The sequence below is a fragment of the Spea bombifrons genome, chromosome 4 (genome assembly GCF_027358695.1).
Source record: "Spea bombifrons isolate aSpeBom1 chromosome 4, aSpeBom1.2.pri, whole genome shotgun sequence".
Taxonomy (NCBI): Eukaryota; Metazoa; Chordata; class Amphibia; order Anura; family Pelobatidae; genus Spea; species Spea bombifrons.
In genome coordinates, this window is record NC_071090.1 from 85,175,938 (window position 1) to 85,186,599 (window position 10,662).

Here is a 10,662-nt window from a genome sequence, read left to right on the forward strand (position 1 = left end):
TTGGGGAAGGCCCTCTCCTGTTCCAGCATGACTGTGCCCCTGTGCACAAAGAAAGTTCCATGGTCTGATGAGTTTGATGTGAAGGAGCCCGTGTGGCCCTAACCCCGTTGAATGCCTTTGGGAAAGTTGGAACGCTGATCGCAAGCCAAGCAAATACTCTTTTGGCTGAATTGGCCACAAATTCCCACAGACACACTCCAAAATCTTGTGAAAAGACTTACCAGAAGCGCAGAGGCTGTTATAGCCACAAAAGGAGGCCAACACCATATGAATAGCGTTATGGTGGATGTTTTGTTAAATAATAAATAATTATCTAATAATAATAAAACACATTTTTAAAATGACATGAAAGGGACCCTCCTTACCACCACCCTACGTGCTAGGGGTGATAAATTTAGCAGTTTGGCATTCCCATAGTGCCCTCCCTAAAGGAAGTTAAAGTACTTTAGCTAGGAAGTTGAAACATTTTTTGATGCCCTAACCTCTGCCTCCTCACACCCTTCAAAAATAAACTAAGGCTTAGGTATGAGGTATGTCCCGTGCCCAATCCCTGCCCCTATTACATTCCTGACATTAACCACATATGGCCCTCTAAATGTAATGGGGTACAATACATCTGGTCATCCCCCTCCTTCAACTATTCTTAATTAGAATAACAAATACATTATATTTCCTTGCACTATTCTCAGTTATAATAACAAATAAATACATTTTACTTCCTTGCACTATTCTCAATTACAATAACAAATAAATACATTTTATTTAAGAATGCCCTTCAACTTCACATCTAACTAAGTGGTGTGGAGATGTTGACTGTCCCTGAGGAAAACTGAAGTGAAATCGTGTATTACTGTTTGTAAACGAAAATAGAACAGAAAATGAAAAGGGAACATTTTCATAATACAGAAAGAAAAAACATTAGATCGGCCATTCAATTTAAAGAAAAGGTCAGTATAATCCTCATGGAATTTGTGGTCCATACAACCCAAAAAATAGGGCTAGACATTCCCAGAAATTCCAGAAAACAATCTGACATTTATTTTCAACCACCACAAGCATAATTTCTCACTTGCAGAAATGTATTCACTGTGAATTGATGAGGCTTCATTTAATTAGATTGTAACAACATTTTAAAAAGACAATTATATTAGAAAATTTTGATGGATGGTTTGGAAATAGAAGTTTAACAGAGTGAGATGGATTCATATCGTATTTTTTTTTAATTGTGTTATTCTCCTATGCTCTTTACTCAGACTACAAAAAGTACTAATTTTTATTTAACTGTGCAAGTGAGGTTCACCTAACGCTCTCAAACCCCATACAATGTGTCTTCCATAATTTTAAATTAGAAAAGAAAAGCACAATTAACTCAGCTATAATAATGGGCCCACACACCATCATATATGAGCATACCTGAAAATTCTCTGGCTTTGACCCAAAGTATCTGGATGAAGAAATGTTTTCTGGGTCTCTGAGCCACTTTCCTCTTTTTCAGGAGCAGTGTTTGGCCACACCCACTTCTCTTTATTCTCCCTAGCCACATAAGTCTGTATAGAGACTGAAGGTCTAGCAGAGCTGACCATGTATAATGTGTAAGTGAATGGATGTGCAGACTTGGAAGATGTCTAATTTATTTAAATCTGTATTATATAGGACAGCCAAGATCTTCCTACAGGTAAAAATCACTGGAGTTGGAGCTTCATAATGTACACTATATGGACAAATGTATTGGGACACCTGACCATTAAACCAACAGTGACTTGGTTGCATTCTAAATACATGGACATTAATATGTAGTTGGCCCCTCCTTTGCAGCTATAACAGCTTCCACTCATACTAACGGAGTATGATTACATGCGATTAATAACTGAGTTTCTAAGGGAAACTAACTTGCTTAATTAACTTCCAACCCTGCTATCTTACTGATAGACCTATGAATTATGCACATTTAGTATGGGAAACCTACACGATGTTGTAAGGATTCTCCTAGGTTGTGTGTCAATTATTCTCATAGGTTTCTTACTTCGTCAACCATGCGTTTCCTATAAGCTGAATTTTAGGTTTCATGAATAAACTGTGATTCTGGAGCGATGTTTGACCATATCACCCAATGAGATGTCCCTTCTGATAGGACCATTCCCTTGGTTGTTGTAATGATAAGACCACTTTTCAAACTTTGTACCAGGACCACAGATTGGTCTTAATGTTCATACAGTAAAAAAAAAATACGCCATTTAAGTTAAATTACCGGCCTTGATTGTGTTATGCTCACGCTGTCTACCCACCTACTCATTGGTAAGTTGTTGCCTTCCCACGCACACATAACTTCAGCCTTCCTACACAACAATAATCTTACCTGTATGACATGAAGCGATATTGTAGTATACATCTGTGCTGCAGTTAACACCCACTCATCAATTTTCCTCTTCACACAGAACACACAACCAATTTCTCATCTTCAGAAAAAGTGAGACAGTAGTTTTATTACATACACCCACTGAATAACTAGCATTTTGTTTAAAATTAACATTAGGCATAGTTCCAGAAAAAAAGGAAAAGTCTCATTTACGACACAATACATTTGTCACATGAAATCTTTGAATATGTCCAACACCTGCTTTTTAGCCATCTGTTGAAACAAATCCTTGGATCTCTTTACCAGTCGGGGTATTTGCTGTTTAACGTCCATGTCATAGGACTTGCTTTTTAACCAGAAACATGTTATTTGTATCTATCAGGTCACTAATTATTTTTCCTTTACTTCCAATGTCATAATAAGAACTGAGCAGAGAAAGAGGAACATGGTGTAATGTCTGACTAGATAGGCATCATGAATGCAAACTTTATGTCTTGAATGTCATCTGCTTATTGAAATATTAGATTATCTCATGTTACTTTATCACATGCAGTTTGCATTAAATGTACAATTTTCCTGAACATTGCAGTTTCTTAGCGGTATACATTCTGACTTTATAAAGCTCCTGGTCCAAAATATGGACAGTAAGTTCATGATGAGGTGGTATCCAAACCATTTATCATTTGCAATGATAACCCTGCTCAGCAATCAGTGGTCCTCACAGGATCATGGTGCCACCTTTCACTAAAGGGTCGACCCAGAGAGTGACATTTGGTCATGCCTACTCCATGCATAGGTTCTGCCCATTTCCCAAGTACACCTTTCTACTAAAGGCTAGCCGAGCCCCTATGTACCTCTATCTCTGTCCCTAGAAGCTTATCAAGATATCAATTTCTCTTTAAAAGACCCTAAAGGTGAGTCAGTCATATTTTCTGTGAAAAACACATTAATATGTTCCCCATATACTCAGATGGGGGCTAATGCAGCAAATCCAGGACATGGCATGGGAATACTGACAAGTAGCTTCCATTCCATTTCCATTCCTGAAAAGCTTCCATCTTTGCTGTAGACGTCATAGATTTAGCTAGTCAAAATCTTAAGATGTTAGTGTGGGCAGCTGAAGCTGGAGTCTGAGCTTCATGATGGCACCTCCTGGCAGGATGCGTTATGCTGCTTCATCTACAGTTAGGCTTAGCGGTATGTATTTGACAAAAAAACAGATTCTCTTTACATAAAATGAATTCAAATGCACAGTAGTTTTTAAACAAACTTGTGAATAATATCAAAAGCTTCAATTCTCTGATCTAAACTGAAATTTTAAATGAACTAAAATTACTGTATATACAATCGGCTTGAACAGCCCTCAAAATGTTTGTTTGGAGTCCATCATCAAGCACTCACATCCTTGTAACTCATACCTGGTTAATTTTAACACTTTATGTTCTGTGCGTGTCTTTGTGTTAATATTATCCTCAGTTACGCTAATTGTCAAGTTTTGGTTTGATATTTCCACCTGTTTCATAAGATATGTGCCTGTTTGCAACAATAAACACCCTACATGAAAGCTTGAATGTGTTCAGTGTGTTTTTGATATTTTTTTTCTTACATGCTTCCCCAAGCAAAAGCTTAAGCATTAGTCATGCAAATGATTGCATTTATCAAATTGTGCTTCCCGCCTCCATATTAAATTAAGTTTGTTGATGGATCTGCAGGACAATTGGCAGATGGAGGTTTGCAATTCAACTGAAGTACCACCTCCACAAAGATATGTGTATTTGCAAACCCGCTCTCTGTGCATCTAATTGTCTGTTAGAATAGATGTACCAACAAATTATTTCAATTGATGATTCCCATTAAACCCCTTTCAATTATGCCATGGTTATATCGCATTATTCTAATAGCCATCTATAGAATGTCACAGCATATATTGCACAGGTGTATGATCTCATTAATGCTTCATTAATTGCTTGCATCTTCTCAGATCCTGTAATTGCTTGTCTTTGGCTATAGGACACAATAGTCTCCATCAGCAGCTAAAAACCCATCAAGCAGGGATCAGGTATTGTGACATCACAGGTGCCCCAACCACTCTAAATCCCCCACTCCCAATATGTTTTTCAAGTAAAATAAAGCCCAAACACTAATATAGTTTCATAAAAATGTATTTTTCTATTTTAAAATTAAAATAAACAGATAATTATTAATTATGTCAGTTTTGAAAAAGTTACAAACCAAGTATTTTGAAAATTGTTGGTGCAATATTAAATTATATAATCTATCTCTATCATCATGGTACTCCATAGTTTTTCTTTTTTTTGTATACCCTTAGAAAGAATTCCCATTCTTGTGAGGAAGAGCAATTTATTATTTAATTTGCTTGCTTTGTGGATTACATTTTTAAAATAACTTGTACATGCAACTTAATATTTTACTATTTTCAGCATTTTTGTTTTCAGTGCACTATAGCCCCTTGATGGCTCCATGGAAGAGCATAATCCGATTTTCACAAACCAGTGAAATCGCTAACATTTAGTTTTGTCTCCATAAATCAGTGACACTGTTTGTTCTATTATATCACTTTACTGTTGCTAGTTGGGGATAGGAACAAGAAATTATAAATCCATTTTCTGCATCTGCTAACTGCTTATATTGTTTATCAAAAAGAAATGATTAATGCTTATATTGGCAGAGTTATTCTTAGAGCCTCTCTCCTCTATACTGAATGCTTTTGTGTGCCATTATATATAAAGAAATGAAGGTTCTGGCTAAATACATTATTATAGAATATAGATTTTACTACAGCGCAAAATTATGAGGTGAGTAAAAACAGAATAGAGACTTTTTATTAAAGATTAACAAGTAAATTAAGGAACATAGAATCTGACAGCAGATAATAACCATTCGGCCCATCTAGTCTGACCATTTTTCCTGGTGAAAATTCTTCCTTTTTACTTTATCTCTTTTTATTGTAATTTGGGACATTTATCAATTAATACAAACAATGATATCTGTGGGAGAACAAAAGAACAACGTAAATCACAAGCAAAACAAATAAATCTGTGTTACAACGCAATGTGGCATCTGACAAGTGCTTTATTAACAGCTATCAACTGTGAAGTCACAAATCCGAGAGGGTGTCCTCTCATTTTGTCTGTTGCAATAGAGCAGCCACAGATTTCGAGGGAACAGAAAACAGAAGAGAAATAAACTGCAATCAAATAAAACCATAAATAATTAAATGTATACAAATAACACGAAAAGAAACAAAATATGAGTGCAGACACATGATTCCCTGTAAATGTCAGATACATTCTACCCTTCATGACCCAAGGGATTAACGTCGCACCCATCCCAGCATGGTGGATGTTCCTAGGACTTCTGAGTGGTCAATATCCTTCCCCTGGAATAAAGATATGAACTTAGAAGAAATGCCTAAACTGTTGGTACTTAAATTGTACCACAATCCAACTCTGTGGGCATGCTGCATAAGAGGAAAAGTGAGCTAATTTTACCCTAAGGGCCACCAAGATCTCTGAGAAGCTCCACGGTGGTGTTTTAGTTCCCGGTCTGCTATTTCATCCTATAATGTCTATAAGGTTGGCTCATCTACTAATAAAGTTTCCTTGAACCTTAATCAGTCCTTGGTCTTGTCTTAGATTGAGGATAACATTATCTTCTCAATTGAACTAAACTTTTCTTTAGATTCCCTACCTTCCTTCTTCATTGCATATGTTTTTCAGCATTATAGTTAAAAATGTTCAAAGGGTCAGGAAGTGGAACAGGAAGGATTTAAACAGTACTCCCTGACAAATATTAAGTGACGGCCCTGGACTGCTGTCCACATCCTAAGCTTCTAAGAGAAGTACAGGGATATCTAGGTATATGTGTGTGATTGACTGCTAATAAAGATAATTCTGGGAATTCTGTCCCAGATTCGGATATATTCCTTTTAGCTGCATAACATCATATTTAATTACTACGCAGCTATTAAGGGGATATATATATATCTCCCCTCTCCCTTTTGCCGGGAAACTTTAAATACATCAAAATATAAACACAATTGAATGAAAAACCACTGGCTCCTAAATTTTTTGGCTGGCTCCTTGGTCACCAATCTGAAAATATTTTGAAAAAATTGACTTTCATTAGAAGGCAGATGGTTCTGGTCCTAAGAAGATCTATATGGTCCTATACATAAATGATCCTCTGAATAAAGTCAGAGGGGAAAAAAAACAAAGAAATCAATATAGTTTTAGTTCCTAAACAGGATCAATAATTCACTGCACAAATAAGTTGGTCACAGAGACAATCCAGTGGCCCATGGGTGAATTCATTGCATTGTTAGAAAACCAATTCATTGCATCATTACACAATTGCTTCTGTCTACTTCCACGCAAGCAATGGAAATAAATTCATTGGCAGAATGTACACAATAATAAGATAGACACTGGATTTAGCCACTGCTCCAGGCAAACAGAGCAACCAAGCATTAAACATGTTTGTTGTATATATATTAATATTAAAAATTTCTATAACGTTAGTATAAACATTAGTATTATCATAATAGCATTATATATCATGGTATTAGTAGATATATGGACGTATTGGGACACCTGACCACTACACCAACAGGGACCTTTATGTCATTATTAATCAGTGTTTTTAATACACATATGTTAAAAAAAAACTATTATTATTAGGAGTCATGTAGAAACATACCCGTATTTGCTCGATTATAAGACGAGGTTTTTTTCAGAGCAAATGCTCTGAAAAATACCCCTCGTCTTATAATCGGGGTCGTCTTCTAATCAGACCTCAAATAGAGGTCTGATTAGGAGACTAAGATCCAGATCCCCCGCACCGCTGCAGGGGACCTGGATCCTCCTGTCGTCGCCCCCACCCCTCCCCACACACTTACCGGTGCTTCCGGAGGTGAAGTTGGCAGCGGGGGTTTGTATGCGTCCGTCGCAAATACCTTCCCCGACTGTCAGAGATCAGAGTTCCAGAGTTCCTGATCTCTGACAGAATGAGACGTCAACCCGCTGCCCCGGCAATACAGCAGGAAATTGGAAGCACCGGTAAGTGTGTGTGTGTGTGTGTGTGTGTGTGGCATTTCTGGAATGCCTTACACCCCTATATGCCACTCTGGCACTTAGGGGGTTAAAAGGCATATTATGGGGCAGAGTGGCATATTGGGAGGTATAAGGCATTTCAGGAGGCAGAGTGGCGTTAAGGGGGCATTTAATAGAGCACTCTGCCTCCTGAAATGCCTTATACCTCCCTATATGCCACTCTGCCCCATAATATGCCTTTTAACCCCCTAAATGCCAGAGTGGCATATAGGGGTATAAGGCATTTCTGGAGGCAGAGTGCTCTATATAATGCCTTTTAACTCCCTTAATGCCACTCTGCCTCCTGGAATGCCTTATACCTCCCTATATGCCACTCTGCCCCATAATATGCATTTTAACCCCCTAAATGCCAGAATGGGATATAGGGGTATAAGGCATTTCTGGAGGCAGAGTGGCACATAGGGGGTCAAAAGGCATACCATGGGGCACAGTGGCATATAGAGGGTTAAAAGGCATATCATGGGCCACAGTGCCATATTGGTGTGGCAAGCCTGGGGGCAGATGTGCGTAACTGGGGGACAGGTTGGAAAATACAAGAAATAAAAACAAAAAAAAAATATTTTTCTCAATCATAGCTTTTATTAAAAAAAATAGTTTACATGAATTAACATTTACTGGTAAAACTTTTTTCCTTTAGGGTCGTCTTATATTCAGGCTTTTTCTTTTTTTCCTAAGTTAATATTCAGATTTTGGGGGGTCGTCTTATAATCAGGGTCGTCTTATAATCGAGCAAATACGGTATATTGCATTTTATTTAAAATAACACATTGTTGTCAGCAGAAATTAATCACATTGTATATGTAAACAGTGACCAAAAACAATAGGCCATTTTAAAGATAAGAATCCTGCAAAAATAAATAGCCTATTTGCTTAATGATATCCTATTTTACACACTGATATACTTTGCTTTAGGGGTAATCAGGGAACCTAATTGCAGCTTTTTATGCCAAGGGTTATAGTCTAATGGTACAGCGCAATTATATTGTAATCTTTTGGAAAATCTACACAATCTGGAGAAATAGATGCAAATTGTTATAGAATACGTAGAATAAGACAAATCATCCCCAAAATATTTACGCTGAAAATGATGTGGCTGCGATGACATTAAATAAATGAAATATTTAGAATTATGAAAGGTTACATTTGTCATGTGACAGCTAATGCTGTCTATGTGACTCCCCCGCACTGTATTCCAACCCTGCGCTGTCAAAGCACAATAGAAAAATATTGATAGAAAATGAATGGTTCAATTAACCAACTGCTTCACATTGAAATGATAGCAGAGATACAAAGCTCTAAGCTCTTCTTTTTCATTTTCCTTATTAAACAGAGTCTATCGAGTTCATTTGTCCTAATTTAACATGCCAAGATTTTTATTGAAGTTAGGTGACCCCTTCGGTTGCATTTCTGCCCTTATTTTAAATCTTAGATATTGTTAAAGTGATTTTCTTAATCACATTTTTGTTTCCTTTAATACATTTAAGGAAATCAGTACAACAGCATATTAAAATCCAATCGCTTCAGAATGTCCATCTGTTATAATATGGAGCTAAAAATAATTCTGGATTTGTCTTTGACATCACCTTTTGAGATCCCAGTGAGGCAAATGACAAAGATAAATGACAATGGCTTTAGATGCAGAATGTGTGATATAGACGAGACTGCCTGCTTGACATTCTATACTTCATACAAAGACTTTCTTCACAGCCTTTGCCTTCACAACCATATGAGTGTTCAGATTTTAAAAATAGTGTATAAATGACGTATTGTAACTATCTGAGAAAATGATTCATTAGCAATATACAATATCCATATTATCATTATTAATATTATTATCTTTAATTTATATACCACCAACAGTTTACGCAGCGCTTAATACAATACATATATTCAAGGGGTATGACAAGACAAGAATTGACAGACTAAGACAAACCGATACATTAGGTGGAGAGAGCCCGGCTCGCAAGCTTAGAATGTTGAGGATTCAGAGACCTGTACTAACCAGTTTTATATTGTGCAGGAATTGTGTGGTATTTTACAATATTTGGTCATCCCTCATCCCTGCAAAAAAAACTAAAAAAACATTTTGGCCTTGTGTTAGAAACAGACTGAGCAGTTGCAGATCGCACACACATATAATTATCTTTTATTTAGGTAGCGCCAAGCATTTACGCAGCACTTCTTACAATACACACAGTATATTCAGGGTATATCACAAGACTAGAATTGACAGACTAAGACAAACTGATACATTATGTAGAAAGGGCTCGCAAACTTACTATATACTAGAGGACTGCATTGGGAGGCCAGAAACTTGCGGGCGGTCTTGCTGGTGCTGCGGGCAGGAGCGGGCGGTCAGGCACTGTACCTGCGGGTCCCGGTAATCCCGCGCAGTCCCGCAAGGCTGCCTTCTCGCTGCTCCCTTACAGTGTCTCTTGTCTTGCGCTGCCCAGGAACAAAACAGAGTCACGTGATTTGACGTCACTTCCCGCGACTCCGCCTTGTTCCTGGGTGGAGCAAGAGAAGAGACGCTGTGAGGGACTGCGCGGGAAATCTGCAGTTCAGGTAAGGAGGTAGGCTTGATTGGCCACAAATGTGGAGGGAGCGGGCGGGAGTAAAACACCTACATTCGGGACCGGGCAGGATTGGACAAAAAATCAGCATGAGCGGGATTGAAAAAGCAGTCCCGCGCAGGCCTCTACTATATACTGTGTGTATATATATATATATATATATATATATATATATATATACACACACACAGTACAAAAGGATTAGCACACTTACATCAAAACTATAGTTTTCATTATATTTAAAACAAATTCCCAACATAACAAAATTGTGGATTTGGTCACATTATATGCCCTTATTATGCTTAGCCCCCACCAAGTACTCCGATATACAGTAGGTGGGCCCTAACACTAAATACTGTTGTGTGTATGGATTACACACAGATGTATTAAATACCTTTTCAAAAATGAAAGGTATAGTTATTTCATGAAACATGTTGGGTTATGATTTGCAGAGGTTTTTGGCTGATTTTTCTCTTAGGAAGCAGAAACATGCATTACTATGATCTGTTAACTCAGCCTTCTTACAGTGTTATAACAGCCCCTCCCCCACACGCCAGTGAAATAATTCAGCAAAAAAGGATTACAGCTCCAGGAATTTGCT